General features: G+C 39.4%; 1 protein-coding gene across 1 annotated transcript in view; it reads right to left on the reverse strand.

Annotated features, from left to right (window-relative positions):
- LOC129640274 (dedicator of cytokinesis protein 11-like) overlaps positions 1-11,897 on the reverse strand; it is a 73,967-nt gene that overhangs the window by 23,347 nt on the left and 38,723 nt on the right. The window lies entirely within an intron of this gene.

The raw sequence follows: 11,897 nt of genomic DNA on the forward strand, positions 1-11,897 counted from the left end.
ATAAAGAACTGAAATTTAGCTAAGGTGCCAAAGCAATTCAGCAGGGGTGCAAGAAGTTTTATTTCTCCCTGAATGGTGTGGACTATGTAAAATACCTGTCTACAGAAAATGAATCTTGACTTCTATCCCATTATATGCTCAAAAATGAATTCTAAAGAGACTGTAGACTCAAACATAAAACTCAGGAACAAAGTTCATAGCAGAACATATCAGGCAATATCTTCACAGTCTCGAGGTAAGGAAGGATTTCTCAGACCAAACATACACACACAGACACACACACACACACACACACACACACACACACAAATAAACCATTAAAAAAGAGTAAATTGGACTTTATCAAAACCAAAAGTTTCCGCTCAAGAAAAGACTTAGAGAAGAAAATACATAAACGAATCAAACACTGGTAAATAATCTGCAGCACATATATCTGATGATGGACTTATATCCAGAATATAGACATAACTCCCATAAATCAACAACAAAAAGAATAATGCACTTTCTAAAATGGGCAAAAGAATTGAACAAACATTCCACAAAACATAAATGAAAGACAAAGACTGCATGAAAAATGCTCAACACCATTAGGCATCAGAGAAATACAAATGAAAAACACAGTGAGATACCATTTCATGTCTAATAGGATGGCAAAAATATGAAAAGATTAGCAACAGCTAATGTTGGTGAGGAAGTGAAGCAGCTGGACCTCTCATCCATTGTTGGTGGGATACAAAATGGTCCAACCACTTTTAAAAACTCTTGACAATTTCATATAACATTACATATAAAACTTCCCGAGATGTATGGATGTATCTCCAAAAATGTCTGCCACCCAAGAGAGGCAGATACAAAGGTAGATACGGAATGATTTAATTTTTATGACACCAAATACTGTTAAAACTAATCTACATCAGATATTGGGGCTGGGCATTATGTAGGAAACTGATTATAGTTCTTGACTAATAAGAAATATTACTACTTTCCCTTGGACTACAAAAAAGGGTCAGGCTGAAGCTGCTGTTTGGAAAAAACGACATAACTGCAGTTGTGCTAATCCATTTATCTCCCATGAACTCCCTGGAATCTTCCTGCTGTGAGCCCACACAAACTGGAGATCTTACATGAAAATCATCTAACTAAAACCCAAAAAATGAATTAATTTACCCCAGGCTTCACAGTCAAGCAATGAACTGGGATTAAAATTCAAGTATCTGATTCTCTGTTATGATTAATTAATCCAGCAAACATGTTTTAAATATCAACTCTTCTAAGTTCTGGGAGTAAAAGCCAAGTTTACTATCCAGTTGGTCAGTGATAAAGCCTGACATTTATGTAGCACCAATGACTTACAAAGAACCTTCATGTTTATTGTGAAGTGACCAGGATAGTATTATTATCTTTATTATTTTTCACTTAAGAATATTTATTGATTTCATACGATGTGCTAATCATTTGGGGCTTCCCTGGTGGTGCAGATGCTGAAGAATCTGCCTGCTATGCAGGAAGAGGCCTTGGAGAAGGAAATGGGATTTCTTTGGAGGGAATGATGCTAAAGCTGAAACTCCAGTACTTTGGCCACCTCATGCGAAGAGTTGACTCATTCGAAAAGACTCTGATGCTGGGAGGGATTGGGGGCAGGAGGAGAAGGGGACGACAGAGGATGAGATGGCTGGATGGCATCACTGACTCGATGGACATGAGTCTGACTGAACTCCGGGAGTTGGTGATGGACAGGAAGGCCTGGCGTGCTGAGATTCATGGGGTCGCAAAGAGTCGGACACGACTGAGCAACTGATCTGATCTGATCTGTTCTACAATCTAATAATGATGCTTAGAAATGATGTTCTCATGACTAAATATTTGGTAAGCTTCCTGGTGTTAGAGGCTGGAGAAGGAAGAAGGAAGGTTTAAGAAAGCCAAACCTCATACTGAGATTTCTCAGCATTCTGATGGAAAAAGGGTAATGTATCATGGCTTGGTCTATGGGACACTTGTTGAGTAGTAGTGCATTGTAAGAACTTTTTGAATTTAGGAGAAAACATCCCACTTGATTCATAAAGTGAAGGGTTAGTTAGGCAGTTAAGGAATAGGACCTCAAAACTTGAGAACAGGAAAAGAATGTAGTCCTTAAGAAAGAAAAGAGTCAACCCCCTGAAGGGCTCATGCAGCTACATCCAAGACTGGGGGAAAAATTCTGTCTACTCTGAGGATATTATTATTTTAAATGATTCCCACATCCAGGGTTTCTAGAAAAGGCCGGGATTCAGGAGAGGATAAAAAGGGGTCAAAGCATCTCAGGAAAGGGTCTTTCGGTGTGTATCTCAAGTAGAGGGAGGGTAAATTATGGTTCCTGTCAGAAACCAACAGGTTAAGAGCTACTTTTGGACTCTCTGGTCTACATCATCTGGTGTAAAGACTACTCTTAAGGATTTTTTCAGCTTTAGAGTCCACTCTTCTTGCTAAATGCATTATCTTGATTCCTATGCCTGATGATGCATCTCCAATTGGAGAAGCACATATATATATACACATACACACATATCCATATATATAAATATATATGTCCCTGTTTGTTTAAGTTATCAACACCCACCAAACTATCCAATGATAAGAGGACTCTTTTTTGTGGGTCTTCAAAATGCTTTTTTGTGGGACTTCCCTGGTGGCTCAGATGGTAAAGCGTCTGTCTACCATGCAGGAGACCCGGGTTTGAGCCCTGGGTTGGGAAGATCCCCTGGAGAAGGAAATGGCAATCCATTCCAGTACTATTGCCTGGAAAATCCCATGGACAGAGGAGCCTGGTAGGCTAGAGTCTATGGGGTCGCAAAGAGTCAGACACGACTGAGAGACTTCACTTTCAAAAGGCTTGGGGAAAACTTTGATTCCCTTTAGTCTTGTTTCGTTTAGTCTTGTTTCAGATGAAACAAGTGACTAAATCTAGGCCAGTGTATATCTGTGTGAGGGCTCTTCTGCAGCCCTATGTAGCATTATGTCACATGGTCTTAAAGGGTCTGCTTTAAATCTTTCTGGTATGTGACCTGGATTCCTGATTCTGCCCTTCAGAGCTGTAGCTTCTGTTTTCCTGATGTTATCCTAGGGCAAGCAAGATGCAAACTGTCCAACTAGACCACTACCTTGAGCATGAATGGTCCCGTGGACAAAGGGGAGGAGAGTTTGGAGGGTGGGAACGCTACCCTTGCTAAAAATAAGACTGCTAGTTAGAAGAGGATTAGGAGATAAGCCTCAAGTGGAGGGCTAAAGGGGAAAGGCTGTAGCTGGGAAGGAACTGAGGAAAGGAAAAGCTAGGCAGAACGGAAGCTGCCAGATCCTGGGTATAGAGACTTGGGAAAGGGACCAACATTACCCTATAAGGCATGACAAGAACAGACTCTATGGGAAAGGAAATTCCTTTTCCTGGGGTGATGGAGGAGCTCTGCAGGCCTGAAGCTTTGCTGAATCTCAGATGCTCTGTGGTGGTGGAAGAATGCACACTTGATTCTTGTCTACCCTGGGAGAAAACAGCTGTGCACTGTGTCAGGAAGAGAAGAGGAAGAGGTGCAGGAGTCTAGTCTCCAGAGAATGACACCTAGAACATGTTGAGGTTTGCAGACAAAGTAGAAGTAAGGAAATTTAGATCTGTTTTTTGATTATGTATTTTTGGGAGTGGGAGTAACTAACACCTCGTATCACCACTTAGAGGTAACTTAGAAAAAGGGAAGAAAGTGAGATCCTTGAGATCTCTGGTGCAAAGAGCAAGAGCTCTGGCTGAAAGAAGTTTGTGGGTGGGGATGAGGCAGGGAGCACTGTACCTCTCTCTCCACTTTCCCTTTCTGTTCAGTGCCTGAAGCATGAAAAGCAGGATCTAGAAACGGCCCCTCTCTGGTCTTCTGTGGTCACTTCGGGATGCCAGGGGACCAAGTCTTTGCTCACTCTTTAGACCACCCAATGGGACAAACTAATTTTTTTTTTCTTAAAAACTCTAAACAGGAGAACATCTGTCTCCAATGTGTCAACTGTAGTGTTTCATTCCATCTTGATGAAAAAGAAAGCTTTATGATGACTTCAAAAGAAATGACATACAACGTTGAGAAAACTGAAAAATTTTGGCAATTGATATGTCAGAGATTTTGTCTTAATCATAAAAGGATATTTGACAGAAATCAAAGGGTTCTACAATTGCTCTATTATTTTTTTTAAATAACTTTGTCTTAAGTGTAAATGGAAATTTTTCTTTCAGTCCTGCACTCAAATGTACTTTTATTTACTCTGTGAATATCCAGGTCTTACCTAGGTTATGGATTTCTCAGACTGGAAGACAGGTTAACAGATTAAGATCTTAACTTGTGTTTTAACACTAGTGGTTAACTTGGCATGACTATCATACTTTAATCATAAAATTAACAAAATCAGGTGTTTCAGATCATTGGAATGAAAGAAGTGAAGGGAGTGAAACCCTAAGGATTTTACTACTGCCACAATTTCAGAATAAGATTTTCTAGTTTAAGTGAGTAGAATTTTCCAGGCTTAAAAATGGATGGTACCCATTTCACGCCAATCAGAATGGATGCGATCCAAAAGTCTACAAGCAATAAATGCTGGAGAGGGTGTGGAGAAAAGGGAACCCTCTTACACTGTTGGTGGGAATGCAAACTAGTACAGCCACTATGGAGAACAGTGTGGAGATTCCTTAAAAAACTGGAAATAGAACTGCCTTATGATCCAGCAATCCCACTGCTGAGCATACACACTGAGGAAACCAGAAGGGAAAGAGACACGTGTACCCCAATGTTCATCGCAGCACTGTTTATAAGAGCCAGGACATGGAAGCAACCTAGATGTCCATCAGCAGATGAATGGATAAGAAAGCTGTGGTACATATACACAATGGAGTACTACTCAGCCATTAAAAAGAACAGATTTGAATCAGTTCTAATGAGGTGGATGAAACTGGAGCCTATTATACAGAGTGAAGTAAGCCAGAAAGAAAAACACCAATACAGTATACTAACGCATATATATGGAATTTAGAAAGATGGTAACAATAACCCTGTATACGAGACAGCAAAAGAGACACTGATGTATAGAACAGTCTTTTGGACTCTGAGGGAGAGGGAGAGGGTGGGATGATTTGGGAGAACGGCATTGCAATATGTATAATATCAGGTATGAAACGAGTTGCCAGTCTAGGTTCGATGCACGATACTGGATGCTTGGGGCTGGTGCACTGGGACGACCCAGAGGGATGGTATGGGGAGGGGGGAGGGTTCAGGATGGGGAACACATATATACCTGTGGCGGATTTATTTCAATATTTGGCAAAACCAATACAATAGTATAAAGTTTAAAAATAAAATAAAATTAAAAAAAAGGGATGGTACCTATAAATAAACATGTAAACTTCTCCGAAATTTAACATTACTTTTCTTAAAATGCAAAACATCTTTTCCTGTGCAGAGAAGGGCTCTTTGATTTCTACAAAGGATAAATTCTGAAACAAACAAACAAAAAAAAACCAACAACCCTTGAAGGTTTTGTAAAATAAGTATTTAAATGATCGGTTAAAAGCACTGTTTCCACTTCTTGAAACATGTCACATTGTTTGCTGTTCAGACTGGCTGCCTCAAGCTAATGTCCAAAAAATTCACAGCAAATTTATATATTTCAGTTCCTATTTTCTCCAATCCTATATAGTTATAATTCTAAAGCTTACGAGCTGATAATGGAGAGAAATAATTCTTGATTTTTGCTTAGTTTTAAGGGCTTTGCCCCTCTGAAAAAATTCTAAGGAAATACTTTAATACAGTTAACTATTTTCAGTATCAAATGGGTGTAGGTTTATACTTAGTAGACATAAAACTCTTATTTCAAATTTCTACTACTTGAAAAGATGAGATAATACTAACCTTATATATCTGAAAGACATACTTAAAACCTTAATTAGTTGTGTTTAGGGGTTTCATATTTTTAGTTTATTGTTAACTGCAGGTGTGCAATTTCAGTATTTGTTTTTATGGCAATTTCACAGGCATACCAGTGATGTAGGGAAAAGAAGCCTCAAACAAGGCCTTCTTTTGATACTTAATCTTGTTCTCCACTTTAAAACCACATATGTACTAAAAAGAAAATACTAGAACATCTCAATTTCAAACATATGAATGTTGAAAAGAAATTCAGTACCAAACAGAAGGTGGTTAATTTAATATGCAAGTAAAATGGATCATTTTAGTTATGCCATTTTGTTTGTGAAGAAAAATACCTGGTTAACTACAGAAATTCTGGAATTAAAATATAAAACATGGTTGTGTTCTCATAGCCAAAACCAGAGTGATGTGACTTCCACAAGATGGTTTCATTTCCCAGTAATGTTACTCATTTGACTGCCTTCAAGGAAATACTGAGTTGGCCAAAAAGTTCTTTTGGGGTTTTCCATGATGTTACAAGAAACCAAAATGAAGTTTTTGGCCAACCCAATAGCTTGGCAATTATGATCGACAGTAGGAGATGTCTTTGCAGTGCCCAATGTCAATCAGTTTTTAAAAACTTTTTATTTTGTATTGGAGTAGAGCCAGATAATAATCCTGTGACAGTTTCAGGTGGACAGCAAAGGGCTCAGCCATACATATATGTGTATCTGTTCTCTTAACTGTTTTACTATTTAAGTAGTTGTTACAGTAGTCAAGAATACTAATTTTGGAAAGAGAAGCGTTCAGGCAGATTCCTGAATTAGACTTGTGGAATCCTGAGCCCTTTAAGACCATGCCTCCTTTTGTGGATGCCCCCCTGCCAGCTCTATGCCAGCCCCAGCTCTAATGAGACACAATTGTTATGATCACTGTGTACATTTAAGGTGTATGTGTTCATTTGATACATGTATATATTGTGAAGTGATTACCACACTAGAGTTCATCACCACACATAGTTACCATTTTGGACAGAGTAAAAACATTCAAGACCTACTTTCTTAGCAACGTTCAAGTATATACCAAAATCTACTTCACTGTAATAACTATATACATTAGATATCCAGAACATATTCATCCTGTAGGTAGAAATTTGTACCCTTTGACCAAAATCGCCCTACTTTTGGCACCCCTCTGGCTACCACCATTCTACTTTCTGCAGCTCCAAGTTTGGCTTAAGATTCCACGTATAAGTAAGATTGTACAGTATTTGTCTTTCTCTTTCTCAGATTTATTTCACTTAGCATGATATCCTCAAGGTCCAGCCATGTTGTCACAAATGGTAGGATTCCCTACTTTCCATTGACTACATGTGCCTTGTCTTCTTCATCCATTCATATGGATCCACTTCATGTCTTCATAATACTAATTAGCATCCTTTCACTTCAACAGGAAGAACTTTTCTCAGCATTTCTTGGAAGACAGGTCTAGTGGTGATGGACTCCCTCAGCTTTTGTTTTCCTGGAAAAGTACTCATCTGTCCATTTCTGAAGGACAAATTTTCTGGATGAAGTATCCTTGGTTGGCAGTTATTTTCTTCTTTCAGAACTTGAAAAATATCATCCTACCCTCTCCTAGCCTGTAAGGTTTCTGCTGATAGCATCCCACAGATCATATAGGCTTTCTTCACTCTTCATCCTTATCTTCTCCTCTGACTCGATAATTTCAAAGGTCTAGTATTTTAATGCAGATTATTTCTTCTCCTTGACCCATTCTGTTTTTAATACTCTCTATTTCAGTTTTAACTTCATTCATTGTATTCGTAAGTGCCAGAAAATGTTTGGTTCTTTTTATGAGATTTCCATCTCTGTTTAACTCCTCATTTTGTCTGTGTATTATTTTCCTGATTTTACTAAATTTTCTGTTTTATTGTAGCTCATTGAGCTTCCTTAGAAAAGCTATTTTGAATTCTTTATTAGATAAATTGCAGATCTCCATGTCTTTCTTACTATAAGATTATTATGATCCTTTGGAGGTGTCATATTTCCTTCATTTTTCATGTTCCTTGAAATTTTGCATTACTATCTTCACATTTTAAATGGCAGCCACGTTCAACCAATTTTACTGACTGAGGGTGAGAAATACTTTCCATCTGTCCTGCTAGGGATTCTGAGGCTTTCACAGACTTTCTATGGATACACCTGCTCTGCAATTCTGGCTCCCATATATGACAGAATTCATAACCACATATGTCTTTTCTCCATCATGTAACACACAAGGCCAGGTGCTAACAGTGTCTCATTTGATTTCCCAATGGTGGTGCTACTTGTGGTCTCTCCCAGGCCCACAAACTCTGGCTGGCTTTCTGCACAAGCTCACTAGCCCTCTGTGAGAGCTGACGCTCACTGCCTTCAGCAGCAAGCACACACATCCAGCTACAGGATGGAGGAGAGTGCGGCTGAGCACATGGAGCACAGGAGGTGCCTGTGGGCCAGTGGGGGGTCCACAGGCTAAATATCTCTAGGGATCTGTTGGCAGGCTTTTTCATGAAGTCCATGATGTGGTTAGTAGGGTCTGTTTGCGTGTAATGCCCTCTAAGAATCCTATCTGCTGCTCCCTCAGCCTCTTCCTGCCTCCGTCATTCAGCTCACAACTCAGTTCTCTGGATACAGCGAGAGAGAAATGGGCCTCTTTGGGAGCATCCTGTGCTGCTGGGAAATACAGTACCTCATCATATGCTCTCACTTTTCCCTGCATTAGAAATCAAGGGTGAGAAAGTCTCTCTTGGCACTGAGCTGTGCCACCTTGTGGAAGGTGACATGAATAAATCAAACTATTCCTCTTACCCTCTTCAATGCATTCAAACTTGTATAATTTTTGCTCCAATAGCATGCTGGAACTTCTCCACTGGACTTCTGGACTTCCCCCAAGGCTTTCTTGTCTGTGGGTGATTATCTAAAGCAGGTGTTCTCCAGGGGATCCTAGACTGCAGCTGACAGGGGCTGGAGCCAGCTCATAGGCCACTGCAAGGTCCACAGACAGAACGCAGGTCTGTCTGCCCATTACCTGATGCATGGGTGGGTAAAATTCCTCCCAGGTCCCCTGGTATGTGGGGCTGGATCCCACAGCTCCCACAAAGGCACTTCATCCATGTATGGATGCCAAATTGTTCCTGAGACAGGTATACAAACAAATGACATATTATAGGGCCATCTAGCTGATGTGTGAACTCCCATTGTTGTCTTTTTAGCATTTTAAAAATATATTTCTTTATTTCTTTGCCTGAACTGGGTATTAGTTGTAGCAGTTGTGAAACATTAGTTGTGGCATGAAGGATCTGATTTCCTGACCAGGAACAGAACATGAGCGCTGCACTGGGAGTGCACTGATCCTGTCAACTCGCTTTTAATACCAAGATATTGTTATACTAAAATGGCTGTAGAGATATAATTCCTGGACAGTTGTTGGTAAAGTTGGGGCAGACAGGGGAAAATAAGTGATGTATGTTATCCAGAGCTTCCCATAAGCCCTGAGAAGAATTTAATCTGTGGCAGTCTTCCAGGGAGACAGTCTTGGAAATTGGGCATCAGGCCTGGCCCTGTACTATTTAACTTATTCTTGTAGTCTTAATGAAAGCAGAGGGCAAATGAACAACCAGTTTTCTTTTAGAACAACTTGTGTTCAACAGTGAGTGAGATGAAAGGTGAGCATATTTTCAGAGCTCAATCATATTCCATTCATAGCTGCAAGCTACAAATATAAAACTCCTTGGGCTAACTGACATTCTCCCTGACTTGACAAACAGAAATATCTTACTTTTTCTATGAAGAAACTCTGCAACCAAAGCTGCTATGTGGACATAACACATTGCTGCCTGAAAAAGGAGACAATGAAGGAACCGTGAGATTGTGCTCCAGGGGTTTGAGAAGGCTTGGGTTTAGAACAAAGTCATAAGTAGTCACCTCTGAAAAATCTCCATATTTTATATGAATCTTGACCATGCTATCAAGACAGGTTTTCCTGAGCTCTGGGGTACTTGTCTAGGACTTAGCTAAGCTATATTGGAGATCAATTAGCATTTCGGGGTCCTTCTCATGCTCCTTCATTTGAGCCATGGCCATAAGAACAGTATGGATTCTCTTGGTCAAGTCTTTGACTCCTGAGGGAAAAGCAGTTGCCTAATATCAAAACAAACAAAAAAGACATGTTTTTCAATGTTATCTGTGTGCTCTAAGCCTAAGCAGCCCATCCTGGGAATAACATAGAACTTTTACCCCTTGTCAGAAATCTTGGTAGTAGGTTCTTGGTTCTTGGCATGTGGGCATGCCTAAAGAGTTTTAAATTAATTCTTTAAACAATATTCTACTATCTCCAGCTTCAAAAGCACTGAGTTTGATGGTAGTATATTCCTAACACATAAAAGTACAGACTCTGGAGCCAGACTATCTGGTTTTGAACCCCACCTCCTCTGCTGTCAATTCAATGTCAATTAAGGTAATCCATATTCACTTTTGCTGTGTAATTTTAGTTACAATAGTAACTAAAAATTGGTATCTTACTATGTACCAAGCAGAGGCCTGGGCACGTTACATGTTTAAACTTTATAACAACATTATGAATTAAGACTATCATAATTCATTTTACCAATGGGAAAACTGAGATACACAGCAGTTAAGTAGTCTGGCCAAAGTCGTGAAGTTGGTAAGTGGTAGAGACAGGACTGACATCCAGGCAGTTAGGCTACAGAGCCCATGACCTTAGTCATTCTTCCATCGACCCACTACCATATGCATTAACATGAAATCCAATTTCCAATTATGGAAATCAGAGTTTATGAATCACAGAACACTCTGAACAAGCTAAATACATCATTACTTTCTCTTAAAGGGTTGCTTTTGTCTTTAAAAATAGGAAGTTAGAGTTTCCTATTCACCCCACTGGAGTAATCACAATTATATGTCGGGTTCTGAGAAGAGGAGTAGGGACAGGTACAGGCTTTAGGGAGATTTTCTATGTGAATATCACCAAAGGTGGAGAAAATAATTTTCAAGAGAGTCTTCTTTAATGATGACTTTTAAAAATTGTTATTGGTGTGTGTGTGTGTATAAAGTCTCTTCATATACATTAATAGAGGTTTCATTTACTGGGAGAAATCTATACCTTTGTTGTAATAGAGTTTATTGGTAATGATTGCCCTACCAGAATAAAACTGTCATTTCACAAATGAGTCATGAAAAAGATTTCCTATCACGGAGGGCTAAAACAGACCTCATTTACTTTGAAAAAGCTGGCAGTCTAACTTTTATATAACATGGAATTAAGGATGATAAAAAATGGAAAATACTCTTAGGGTATGAGTAAAAGATGCTAAAGGACATAAGCTATTTCTGTGCTCATGGGATTAGTTGGAGCATATACTGATTTCCTAAGGAACCAGTAGAACTGGCTGAAAAGTTTGAACTGGCTGAAAAGTTCTACTTTCCCAGCCTTAGAATGGCTGGCACTATTCAGTGTTTTTTGTTTTGTTTTTTTCAGTCTAAGCAACATTCCTATAGGAATATGTTTTGGTACAAAGATTCGACACATCCCAAACATCAAGTATGCTATGACTGCAAACTTTTTTTCCAGATTTTACACAAATTGTTAAATTATGCTGGAAGATGACCTTTCCCAAGAATGGGGACGATTCCTCCGGGAGGAAACATTCTCTATTGGCAAAGGAGTCTTCTTCCCTTCTACATGTACATCACTGAAGAACAGAACCTACTCTCCATACAACAGAACAACAAATAAACTTTTACAACGTTTTAGGTTTTAAATATATAGGTAGGTCTGAGGAGTGGTGGTCAGGGTCATGGGTTTGACCTCAGCCAACGGCTACCTAAGAACGGTAGCCTTGGACATGGGTTTGCCAATGAGTATCTCTGGCAAGCCCCTGTTAACAGATGATTCTTTCATCTCGAATATCATGTAGTAATGAATCCCTTCGGTGCC

This window comes from Bubalus kerabau, chromosome X (assembly GCF_029407905.1).
Source record: "Bubalus kerabau isolate K-KA32 ecotype Philippines breed swamp buffalo chromosome X, PCC_UOA_SB_1v2, whole genome shotgun sequence".
In the NCBI taxonomy this organism is placed as follows: Eukaryota; Metazoa; Chordata; class Mammalia; order Artiodactyla; family Bovidae; genus Bubalus; species Bubalus kerabau.